Here is a 12,939-nt window from a genome sequence, read left to right on the forward strand (position 1 = left end):
TAACTTGTGGAGTGTCCTTTAGAATCTCCCCCACCCACCTCAGGTGAAAGCTTTGCCTCCTTGAGGTGTATATGCTGTGCATGAAGACACGGCACAGCCTTAGTGTACGTCCAGGCAGAGATTTTTGGAGGCAGAAAAATCTGACAAGTTTTTCCAATGAAACACCTTTGAGGGAACTTTTTTTTTCCTTAGGAGCCGTTTTGTGTAAGCATTTTATTTTGACACTGGGTTTTGTGGCCATTTTACTTGACAGTGTGAAGTTTGGCGCAGATTCAATAAGGAATCTGTCTCCAAGAAGTGGCGTCACTTTTTTTTGTGTGGCACGGTTTTCAAAAACAATGTGAAAGACTAATCCTATAGACAGCATAGTGGATTTTCCATTGCCTTTACAACCCCTGGCAAAAATTATGGAATCACCGGGCTCGGAGGATGTTCATTCAGTTGTTTAATGTTGTTGAAAAAAAGCAGATCACAGACATGGCACAAAACTAAAGTCATTTCAAATGGCAACTTTAGGGCTTTAAGAAACACTAAAAGAAATCAAGATAAAAAATGTGGTACCGAGTAAGGGTAAGTTTTTTAGACCAAGCAGAGGGAAAAAATTATGGAATCACTCAATTCTGAGGAAAAAATTATGGAATCATGAAAAACAAACACACAAAAGAACACTCCAATACATCACGAGTATTTTGTCGCACAACCTCTGGCTTTAATAACAGCTTGCAGTCTCTGAGGCATGGACTTAATGAGTGACAAACAGTACTCTTCATCAATCTGGCTCCAACTTTCTCAGATTGCTGTTGCCAGATCAGCTTTGCAGGTTGGAGCCTTGTCATGGACCATTTTCTTCAACTTCCACCAAACATTTTCAATTGGATTGAGATCCGGACTATTTGCAGGCCATGACATTGACCTTATGTGTCTCCTTTCAAGGAATGTTTTCACAGTTTTTGCTCTATGGCAGGATGCATTATCATCTTCAAAAATGATGTCATCATCCCCAAACATCCTTTCAACTGATGGGATAAGAAAACTGTCCAAAATATCAATGTAAACTTGGGCATTTATTGAAGATGTAATGACAGCCATCTCGCCAGTGCCTTTACCTGACATGCAGCCCCATATCATCAATGACTGTGGAAATTTGCATGTTCTCTTCATGCAGTCATCTTTATAAATCTCATTGGAACGGCACCAAACAAAAGTTCCAGCATCATCACCTTGCCCAATGCACATTCGCGATTCATCACTGAATATGACTTTCATCCAGTCATCGACAGTCCACGATTGCTTTTCCTTAGCCCATTGTAACCTTATTTTTTTCTGTTTAGGTGTTAATGATGGCTTATGTTTAGCTTTTCTGTATGTAAATCCCATTTCCTTTAGGCGGTTTCTTACAGTTTGGTCACATTGACTCCAGTTTCTTCCCATTCATTCCTCATTTGTTTTGTTGTGCATTTCCTGTTTTGGAGACATACTGCTTTAAGTTTCCGGTCTTGATGCTTTGATGTCTTCCTTGGTCTACCAGCATATTTGCCTTTAACAACCTTCCTATGTTGTTTGTATTTGGTCCAGATTTTAGACACAGCTGACTGTGAACAACCAACATCTTTTGCAACATTGCGTGATGATTTACCTTCTTTTAAGAGTTTGATAATCCTCTCCTTTGTTTCAATTGACATCTCTCGTGTTGGAGCCATGATTCATGTCAGTCCACTTGGTGCAACAGCTCTCCAAGGTGTGATCACTCCTTTTTAGATGCAGACTAACGAGCAGATCTATTTGATGCAGGTGTTAGTTTTGAAAATGAAAATTTACAGGGTGATTCCATAATTTTTTTCCTCAGAATTGAGTGATTCCATATTTTTTTCCCTCTGCTTGGTCTGAAAAAAATTACCCTTACTGAGTACCACATTTTTTATCTTGATTTCTTTTAGTGTTTCTCAAAGCCCTAAAGTTGCCATTTGAAATGACTTTAGTTTTGTGCCATGTCTGTGATCTGCTTTTCTTCAACAACATTAAACAACTGAATGAACATCCTCCGAGCCCGGTGATTCCATAATTTTTGCCAGGGGTTGTAATACTAAGAGTATTTGAATGGGGTGTGGAGGGGCTATACACAGATCAGCATTGTGGTGACGCAATAGAGAAAACAGAGATTATATCCAAACTACATCAAGTAGGCCATTAAGCGATACATTGCTGGAATAAGGGTTTCTGCCCCTACCTTGTACAGCACTCAGATTTAATAAAAAAAAACGGCTGACAGATTCCATCTAACTGGGGACCCTGAAAACAGGGTCATATCTATATCTCGCAGGGCCGGCGTCACCATACGGCGGGGACACCGGCACACTATGGAGTTCGTGAGTCAGGAGCCCCTATCCCGTGCTTTAAACTGCTTGCAATACTTACCTCATCCTGTTGCTCAGGTGTCTTCCACGTCTTCTGACTCTGTGACGTCTCAGGGCAGAGGGCGCGATGGCGTCACTACAGCGCGCCCTCTGCTCTGAGGAGTCACAGAGTCAGGAGACGATGAGGAGACAGGACCTTCAGCCGCTGGCCAGCGGGGAGAGGTAAGTATTTGATTTTTTTTTATGTATGGAGCATTATATGGGGCCCATACTGTATGGAGCAATATATGGGGCCCATATTGTATGGAACAATATATAGGGTCTATTCTGTATGGAACATTATATGGGGCCCATACTGTATGGAGCATTATATCGGGCCCATTATATTGAATGGAGTAATATATGGGACCCATTATACTGTATGGAGCAATATATGGGGCTCATTATACTAAATGGAGCAATATATGGGGCTCATTATACTGAATGGAGCAATATATGGGGCTCATAATACTGAATGGAGCAATATATGCGGCTCAGTATATTGTACGGAGGACTATGTGGTGCCCATAATACTATATGGAGGACTATGTGGTGCCCATAATAATGTATTGATGACTATGTGGTGCCCATAATAATGTATGGAGGACTATGTGGTGCCCATAATACTGTATTGAGGACTATGTGGTGCCCATAATAATGTACGGAGGACTATGTGGTGCCCATAATAATGTATGGAGAACTCTACTGTCCGGTCTAAAATGAAGACTTGAATCCCCCCAGGTCACACACTGTGCGCTGCGAGGATTCGGCGTTTTCTGAGCTATTGTAGGATTTACAATAGATATCACTCATGTAATGTAACAAGTGAAATCTTTGCATTGTACTATATATATATATTTTTCCGCCGTATCTCTGCATCATGAATCATGGTATGTGTTAAAGGGGCCCACTGAGACTCTTTTGCCCGGGGCCCAGAAAAACCTGGAACCGGCCCTGCTGGTGAGGATGGCTGAAAATAGGGTGATTTCATGTAAAACTGGGTGAGTTGACATGTCTGCCTAAAGGGTGTATTATTCTGTTTCTCTCCTACTTTTGCATTCTTCCTGACGGGTGTTGTGCCGAATCTAACTTTAGACAATGAAAGTCAAGAGCTAGAGAGACAGTTTAGAGTACACACATGACGCATAACTATGGAAATGCTGAAGTGCAACAAGAGACAGTAGCCAATTAGATTTTTTTTCTGGGAGAATTACATTATTCTAAACTCCTGGACAACAAGCACTTTATATTGACCAATTGGAAATAGTGTTTGGCTTCTACTTTTTTAATGATGGCCTATCCTTAGGAGTTCTGGGATGCTTCCGGAACACAGCAGCTGCGTCATGTGTATAGTGTTCCATCATTTCTATGAATAGGGGGTAGATCTGCAGTACCCGGCGGTGGCTACTATTGTTTTGACAGCACTGTTGTTCTCCAGTAGCATCTGAGAACTTCCAGCCAACGCTGGCGTCTAAGAGCTGATTGTTGGTGGTGCCAGGCATCGCACACCCACTGATCAGATATTAATGGCCTATCCTAAATGGTGGCCAACCTCTTTAATGACAGAGATTCTAAACGATACCTGCAGCTCAATATACTAATATAACCATTAATGATATTTTCTGTAAATTATAAAATGAAGAAATTGATATCATTATGCCCTGCACTATCGCACCCAATTTTGTCTTCATGAACAATGGAAAGAAATGTCAAGTATGTTATGGATGTTAACTGTAAATGTTTCTGATGAAAATATCCATTTAAATTGGTTGATGGACAAGCCCTTTTTGTTAGAAGGGTCTCGGACAATAAGCAGACCACTAATTGTTCTACTTTTGAGAATTCTACAGATCAGACAGAATTTGTGGGGGAACCCAGTAGTCTCTACAGGGGAGATAGAGCATGATACTATTCCTAATGAAATAAATGAATGCATAAATGCATGGAGGTCCTCCAGAGTGAAAGACAATCTTTGTAGCTGCTTTCTTGTCTGGAAAATAATGAAACAAGGGACATCCCTCAAGTAAGTGAGGATACCCAAAAGGGAATTAAAAAAAAAGATTGTCTATTATTATTGGTTAAAGAAGTACTCCAATCAAAATTTTGATCTTCTTAGGCTGTGTGCCCACTATGCGTTTTTCAAGCGTTTTTGCTGCGGAATTTCCGCAGCGTTAATGCTTGCAGAACACTTGGTAATCCGTGCCCCATGATTCCCAATGAAAATCTGCATGTTCTGTGCCCATGCTGCAGAATTTTCCACACCGGATTTTCCTTGCGGAAAAATCTGCAGCATGTCCATTATTTGTGCGTTTCTGCATGCGGTCCCAATGCATTTGAAAAATCAAGTCAAATCCGCATGTAAAAACGCGTAAAAAATGCGTGTAAAATCCACAAGCGTTTTTACTGCCAAGAATATGCAGATACACTGCAGAAATGTTTTCATCAATTCTGCATCGTGGGCACATACCTTTAATATATTACAGTCATCATATAGCACTGTGCAGTTACAATTGCTCATTTTGCCCTTCTACCCAGCCCTTCTATTTTCCATTAGGTCTTTGACATCACATGGTTAAAAACAGACTAGCCAATCCTCCTAAACCCTACATAGAAACAGGAAGTCTATTTTCTCTGCATGACTCATCACTGCAAAAGTCCCTGGCAGGAGGAGGAGCGGAGAAGCTGGATCAGGAGTTAAAGAGGTGGATGACTCATGCAGGGAAAAGAGACTTCCTGTTTCTACATAGAGCAGAGAAAAGAGAAGAATTAACTGGGTAGAAAGACAAAATGAGCAATTGTAAGTACACAGTGCTATATAATATGATGATTGCAATATAATGAGAGGATAAAAACTGTGATGAGAGTGCTTCTTTAAGTCCCCCCACCCCAAAAAACAGACATTCTGAAACTTTGGTGAGATATAAAACAAGCCAGTCCTGATTTTCATTTTTAATTAAAAGAGTGCCCCTTGACAAGCAGAAAACTAGGAGCGTAGAACGAAGATATCGCCATTTATAAAAATGTAGCATTTCCTACAATTCAGGGGTTGTGCAAAGCAAGCCAGAATAAGTACAAAACGTTTGGATATATTTATGCTATACAAAAAAGGTTATGATTCTTTCCTAAATGCTTCAGCAGCATTGAATGACAGTAGGTAATGAGGTGAAAGGACATATAGGAATAGACTATTAATAAAGCCAAGCTATCAGATATAAAAGATGATGAGCATTGAATGAAATCAATAAAATGTTAGAGACATCTATACATATTTTGTAACCAACTCTCCTAATCTATACAACTATCATAATAAAAGATTATTACTTTACTTTGACATTCGGAATAACCCGTAACAAATGCACTTATGTAACGTAGCCCCTTTAATAAGCTACATTCCCGCAGTGCGCACATCCCAAACAAGGTGACATGAGGTAGAAGCTAACTATTTTGCTCCAAGGCTTTGATTAAACTGGAAGCTGACCTCAATATGGCGAGAAAGATTTGTCTCCAACAGCCTAGGGACTAGAGATGACATTTGGAATAACCTACTGCTGAGTGTTATCAAAGCCAGAATAGTCAATAGGAAATTAGCTTAAAAAATCCTCAAGTCACAGCATTTGAGTCTAAAGACAAATCCGCTAAACCTTACAGTAAGGAAGTTGTACGCCTGGCCATAACACATGGACCTTTCTGGCTTGGAAAGGGTGAACAGAAGAGCAAGGCTCAGGGCCATGTACTTTCTTCGTCCTGTGATAGGTCAACAAGAAAGCTTTAACACAAGGTGACAGAGCCGGAGAAAGCGGAGAAGGGGGGCTGCGTGAAGGAGTTTGGGTAACATTGTGCACTCATGATGGATTATCAGACGATCGCTGACATACTGCATCAGCTTTGACATTTGCTAGAGGAAACCACAGAAATGTCAGGTCTCGATGAAGGAGCCTCACTCATCTGTTTCAACCGAATCCCAATAATTAAAGTCTATCCTATAAACATCGCAACCGTACTGTTCATGGATGTCCCCACTACCCATATGAACAGCTTATCAAGTTAATCAGACTTAGTGACATTATTGTGAAATGGAGTAACTGTGGCTTACACATGGACGATCTCATTGGCACATTCGGAGAAGAAGCAAAATGTTTTCAACATATACAAATACAATCCATGGGTACATTGTACTTCCAAGTCAAGTTAATGGTGGAGAAGCTGGGATACTATGAATGGTTTCTTGATCAAATCAAGCCTAACCTAGAGTAAGCAAAATAATTAATCCCTGTGACGTGGGCCATAATTTATAGACTTTAAAAATATGTGCGGCTAATGACACTGTAGAACATTTGTAAGGACAGCATGGTGCCTGTCACATAGATATGTCGTAGCATGCACATGTCTAAAAGGGTGGAGGGATATGAGAAATATACATTATAGATGCAAACATACTTCAGTGTTGACCCTCAGGAACCAAGATTGTAGAGAGGGTGTTGGTGGGTACATTTGGAAAATCCTGCCTCAGGCGACAAAAGAGCTTTCCCCAAACCTAAGCCTAATCTACTTGCATGCGCATTACAGTACTTTGCTCTACCCTAGGCCTACTTTATATGGGAAAAACCCGGTGATAGATTTTCTTTAAGCTTGGCCCCCCATTATGGTGAGGGAATTTACCACTAAGGACAAAATGAACTGGCATTTGACTCCACATTTCTGAACATCTCCTTGGTTGTTGAGGCTCTTACCTTCCCTTTGCTAAAAAATACTTTGGAAAAGCGAGTCCTATACAAGTGGCAACCAGGGATAGACCCCTCTCTATGGCATGGTCTGCCTCTATGGTATGAACATAATATGATATAATATACAGTAAAACCTCTGTGTGGAAGTTGCATTAAAAAATGGTCTTATAAGAGGGTTGTCCTCTCAAAGAATATACAATATATAAAGAAGAAGTGAAAATCTGTCACAGGAAATCCAGTCTGCATAAGGTGGTGGTCTTTTGGGGAGAGTTTACTGTATAATATGATCTATTTAACATATTACACATACAGAACGAAAAAGGATAATACCATCATCAGACTTTATGGCTACACTATAGATTTACCTAGAGAAAATATCTTGAGATTCATATGTCATAGAATAAGATCTGTGAATTCACTCAATATATTTTCTCAATTGCATAGATTTATTGACCTGTCAAAAGCGAGAATATGGCCGACCTATAGCACTATCACTATTTGACTACACAACTGTTTTTACATTCTGATTTTTTTTTCATTTTGGCTAATTATTTCTAATTTTACAAACTCCACTGTGCTCGCCGCCATTTACATTTGGTTCATTTATAAGAAAATAACTTAACAATGTCTTGCGCTTTCACTCTACATTTTAGAAAATTTCCAAGAAAAAACGTTAATAATGGGAATTAGGAAAATGTGACAACAATGATTTCAATCTAATTACTATTAGGACCTGGGGAAATCTTCTGGAGAAATGACTGAATTAATAGGTCTGCCTTCCCGGCTGAGAAAAGAAACCCATCAGAGCACGAAAACAGTAATAACGGCACAGTGGTTCACACATAAACACGGCTGTATATTACAGTGGACATGTAGACGTAGTAAAGGAAGCCATTCTGCATGCGGAAAAGCTACACATTCTCTTTATATGGCTTTACTGTATATAGGATCGTCACCTTCACAATAGCATGTATTCACTGATCTCATAAGACGTAAACTCAAATTGTCTGTATGTAGCTGGTAAGTGCGGAAAATGTGGAAAAATGTATCTGTTGTTGTCTATTGAAAGAACATTAGGAAGAACTGGTACATGGAAAACCCATAGCAACCAATCCAATTGGGGCGACTGCTCTACTTTTCTCACAAGAACCTCATTTATAAATTAATATAAATAAAAATGAGGCGGTTGAATGTCGCAGACCCCACCTACAAATCAGAGTCAATTTTATTTTATTTTGGGAGCAGTAATCTGGTTATGGATACCTGCTCTCTTCTTTGAGGCCTATTATAATTTCTTGAAAGGTTATGCTCAGAAGCACACAACTACCTAGCAGGATGACTGGTCATTCCCGACTGACTAGCGGCATTGTTGTGCCACCGACCCGAAGTGTGCGTTCCCGATGTTGCTTTATGGGGTCGCTTTGTCTCAACAGCACTGGAAGCACAATGGCACTGTAAAGAGCTTGTAAACACTGCTCTGAAGCATGTTTGGCCACCGCTGGTAGACTACATTGGTGACCAGTCATCTAGGCAACAAACTGTAAACGATAAAAAAGACAATTTACAATATCAGGGGAAAGGAGCAAATTTGTAGTACATAGTAAATTACAGAAGTGCTCATATTTACAAGACCTATTCAACAGTACCTATCAATTATGATGGTTAAAACCCTTTAAAGAATCATTTGACAAACCTACTGTTTACTACTGTGTAAAAAATGAATAAGGAAATGTTGGATGATAATACTTCATATTAAATCTAAAAGAGGAAGCATTCAACTATAGCAGAGGTGGGGAACCTCAGGCCCTCGGTGACCTTTTATCTGAACTACTTTATAGGAGGAGTTAGAGCGCAATTTGTGCGGCCCCCAAACGGTGGTATAAATATCCAAATGGCCCTTGGCAGAAAAAAATTCCCCACCCCTGAACTATAATTTCTACCGCATTAACTAAAATAGATGGAGTTTTCTGGTATTTAGGTATACTGAAAGTATTATGGGATAAAGACAATAGTTCTCATCATATAATGTAAAAGACTGTGAACACCTTTACATTTACACTTTTATTTGTTTTATATAATACCAAAATAGTTCATGAACACATACAAAGAAAAATTTCATGTAGTGTTTCTTTTCTGTTTTAAGGATAAGCACGAAAAAAACTGTAGAAACAAAAATATGTAATGAACGTCCATATCATATCCTTGTAATAATAGTATACCAGTTACAACCAGCATAGACTCACACCATTACAGGCTTTATGGGCATAATTAATAAAGCAGTAACAGGGGTTGAAGTCTTTGCATGAACTTCGCGATTAGTAACAAATGTACAATATACCTTACAAAGCCTACTATATGTATACTATCTAGGCTTGCTGACGTGATATCCTTCCATAGCTTTGGCTTTTTATATAACTGCAATCTATGTTTTGTGCTACAATTCAGTACCCAAAAACTACATAAAGACTAAAGTCCCCCACATACACACAGAAAAATTGCTTGGCCAACAGCTTTCTCCCCCGACTTCTCCATACACCGGAGTGTTCTCCAAGAGGGAGTCGTTGCTAGACTCCATTTGCTGTGGATAATTTTTCAGAGAACATAAAGATTGGAAGTAAGAAATTCAACAGGCCGAATCCTTCTCTCCCCCAATATTGTCTGTTGGGGTAGAGTCGGGAGTCCCCCAAATATGTGTATAGGGGTCTTAGGTTACCTGTATTATCTTGTGTATTGGGGTCTTCTCACTCTTTCCCCATATATGATGTTGAAGAAAAGAGGGATCAATCATGTTAAATTTCAATGTCAGTACTTATGGGAGTTAAGCCACTACCAGAGGTGTCTCAAAGCAACAGTATGAGCGAATCAGGAGGAGTAGATTTTGGCCGACCACTGGCTGAAGGTGTTTGGTATCTTAAATTTTGCCACTATTCGCAAAATAACAACATGACCCCTACAGCTGTTGGCTGAATGCTGGTTGAAGATGTATGGGCACCTTACATTTTAACCCTATGGATGGGATAGCAATATAAACCCCTATTAAGACAATTCACTTCCATAAAAGAGAAGATGTAAAATAGCAAGTATTGGCTATTAAATGTTCTACTACTATGTTGAAGCAAAACATACAGGGACCAATAGTAGAATAAAAATTGGGATTCAACTTTGCTTTGGTTCCTGTATAATCCACCATACTAATATTTTGCAAAAAGTAAAGACAATGGAGGAAATTTACTATGAAAAATGTGCAAGGCCAGAGGTATAACCTAATGTGCAATACCATCTGCCAATAAAATATGAATGCAAATTTCCACACAAAGTGAGCCAACTAATAGGTAGTGTAAACTTAGAAAAAACACTCTAAAGATGCACCAAATTGAGCAACCAGCACAACGTGATATATCTTAAAACAAATTTTAAAACTGATCGGTTTAACAGCTATATCCAGTAATGGTCTAATTTTTTAGCAATAAAAAATAAAGAAAATAATTTACTGGTGTTTTAACTCATTTATTCCAGAAAGTTGGCACTATGCAATCAGTGCACAAGCCATTATATCCACTGATCGATGATATATAAAAGGAAGTTCTGTTCTTTCAGTAGACTACAGCCATTTGTAGATAACGATGGTTGAAAAATAATCCACGTGAATGGGATGTATTTTACATCGTCCCTCCTATTCCTTCCATATAAAAAGCCTACAGCATATTAATGACTTCTTTATGATGGGAAATGTTTGAGATGACAATGTGGAGAGAGCTTCTTTGAATGGTTTATGCTATAAGCCAAGTACCACCTCTACTGCTCGGCTATTATACAGACAGGCACTATGCGGAAAATGGGCTCTGCAACCTCTAATTATGTACAATTTATTTAAATGGTGTCTAATACCAAAGTATCAACATCTGTCAGAATCAAAAGAACGAGACAGTGTGTTGTTACATGTATGCAAACATGAGTCGGCCCAAATACAGATTTATTTCATCCATTTTATTATTGTATCTATAGATTTCAATTATTGCACAATGTCATATTCAAAGTCAAATCATTCATCATTCAAAAACCAATTCACATGTACAATAAGAAGTAAGCGGATCAAATAACCATTGTATATATGCCGGGAAAACAGAAAGTGTGACACGTATGCACATTTTTTTTCTGTATGTGTGTGTAGATAGATAGATAGATAGACAGAAAGATAAATATGAGAGAAGAACAAGGAAAAAAAACAAGAAAAGGGATAAATTAAAAAATATATATATATATTTCAGACAGAAATCAGAAAGATAGATTTACAGCTGTAGAGATAAATATATATATATGAAGATACATGGATAGCTCTGAGAGAAAAAGAAAGAGAGTGAAGAAAGAAAGAAAGAAATATGATAGACAGCTAGATAGATCATTAAGTATCAATCAAGAACTAAAACAATTTGTAGAAATAAATCAGGAAAATACAATTATGCAGGTTTCTCATACAGTTTATTGGCAGAGCTCAGCACCACTCACATTGCTCTCTCTATTCATGTCACATAAGATGATCTGCCATTTTTTAGGCCCTTTAAAGAAACACAGGTTATACCTCTGTTACACTATCACTTGTTTAGTAACAGAAGAGAAGAACAATGTCTGATCTATGTAACTTATTACCCTGTGAATGGACTAGGGCATATTTCTTAATTAAATTTGCAATAATCACACAACTCCATTATCTCTCATGTATCTCTATCTATCTAGCCATCTATCTAGCTATATATATTATACAGATATATCTCTACATACCTATATGTGTGTATATCTATCTATCTATCTATCTATCTATCTATATATTTATTTGGTAAGGATCCTTCATTTTCACCAACACCAACCATGTTTTAGCTCTCTTTATGGAGCCTTTCTCAAGTTTAAGAAAAGCTTCATAGAGAGAGCTGATATGTAGCAGGTGTTGGTGAGAATAAAAGAACCTTACTTTTTCAATATTTAGGATGTGCGGCCTCCTTTTTTGTGTATATATATATATATATATATATATATATATATATATATATACACAGTATATATATACACAGTATGTGTAAACATATACTGTATGTGTAAACATAATAATAATAATATATTTTCTCTTTCTTTATAGTATCTATCTATCCATCCATCTAGTATCTTCAACGATTTAATTTATAGTTAGTCTACTTAAAGCCTGACCGTCCAACTCCGCCCATGTCACTATATTGTTCTAGGAAGAAAATCTCTGCTGCCCACCATCACTCCAGTGTTACTACTCTGGCATGCAGCTCCCCACCCTTGCCTCATAGACCATCATGAATCTTTTATGGCTGATACTGGAGTTTACTGAAGTCATACCTGAACTGTTTAGTTCTGGATGGAGTTTACAGTCATGGTTTATTAACAAATATTTTCATTATTAAACTATATATATATATATATATATATATATATATTTATTTTCTGTCTATCTATTATCTATCCAATATATAGAGAATATTTATTTATCAATATCATGTCTATCTTGCTATTCATCTAATATTTATTAATCTATCCATCTCTCTATTATCTATCAATCCCATTGGATCAATAACTGAGGATGACATAAAACCTATAAGTATGTTTTTTGACAAGGTGATGTGTATTGTAACTGAGGGGTGTTCCAGTAAGGCAATTGCACACTGGTATAGATACAGGATATATGACCTTCCATGAAGCTGCTCCTGATGACCTTGTCACTCATTCCAAATTTAGCTGATTACTCATATGCAGCGTTATCAGATATTACATCTTCAAATAAAAGATGGCAAGCTAACAACACT

At 38.0% G+C, this 12,939-nt stretch overlaps 1 protein-coding gene across 3 annotated transcripts in view; it reads right to left on the minus strand.

Moving 5' to 3' along the window:
• The window catches only part of ZNF385C (zinc finger protein 385C), a 446,028-nt gene that overhangs the window by 119,292 nt on the left and 313,797 nt on the right, over positions 1 to 12,939 (minus strand). The window lies entirely within an intron of this gene.

Source organism: Phyllobates terribilis, unplaced genomic scaffold (genome assembly GCF_046119375.1).
Source record: "Phyllobates terribilis strain yellow unplaced genomic scaffold, ASM4611937v1 Scaffold_5__5_contigs__length_657084704, whole genome shotgun sequence".
Taxonomy (NCBI): domain Eukaryota; kingdom Metazoa; phylum Chordata; class Amphibia; order Anura; family Dendrobatidae; genus Phyllobates; species Phyllobates terribilis.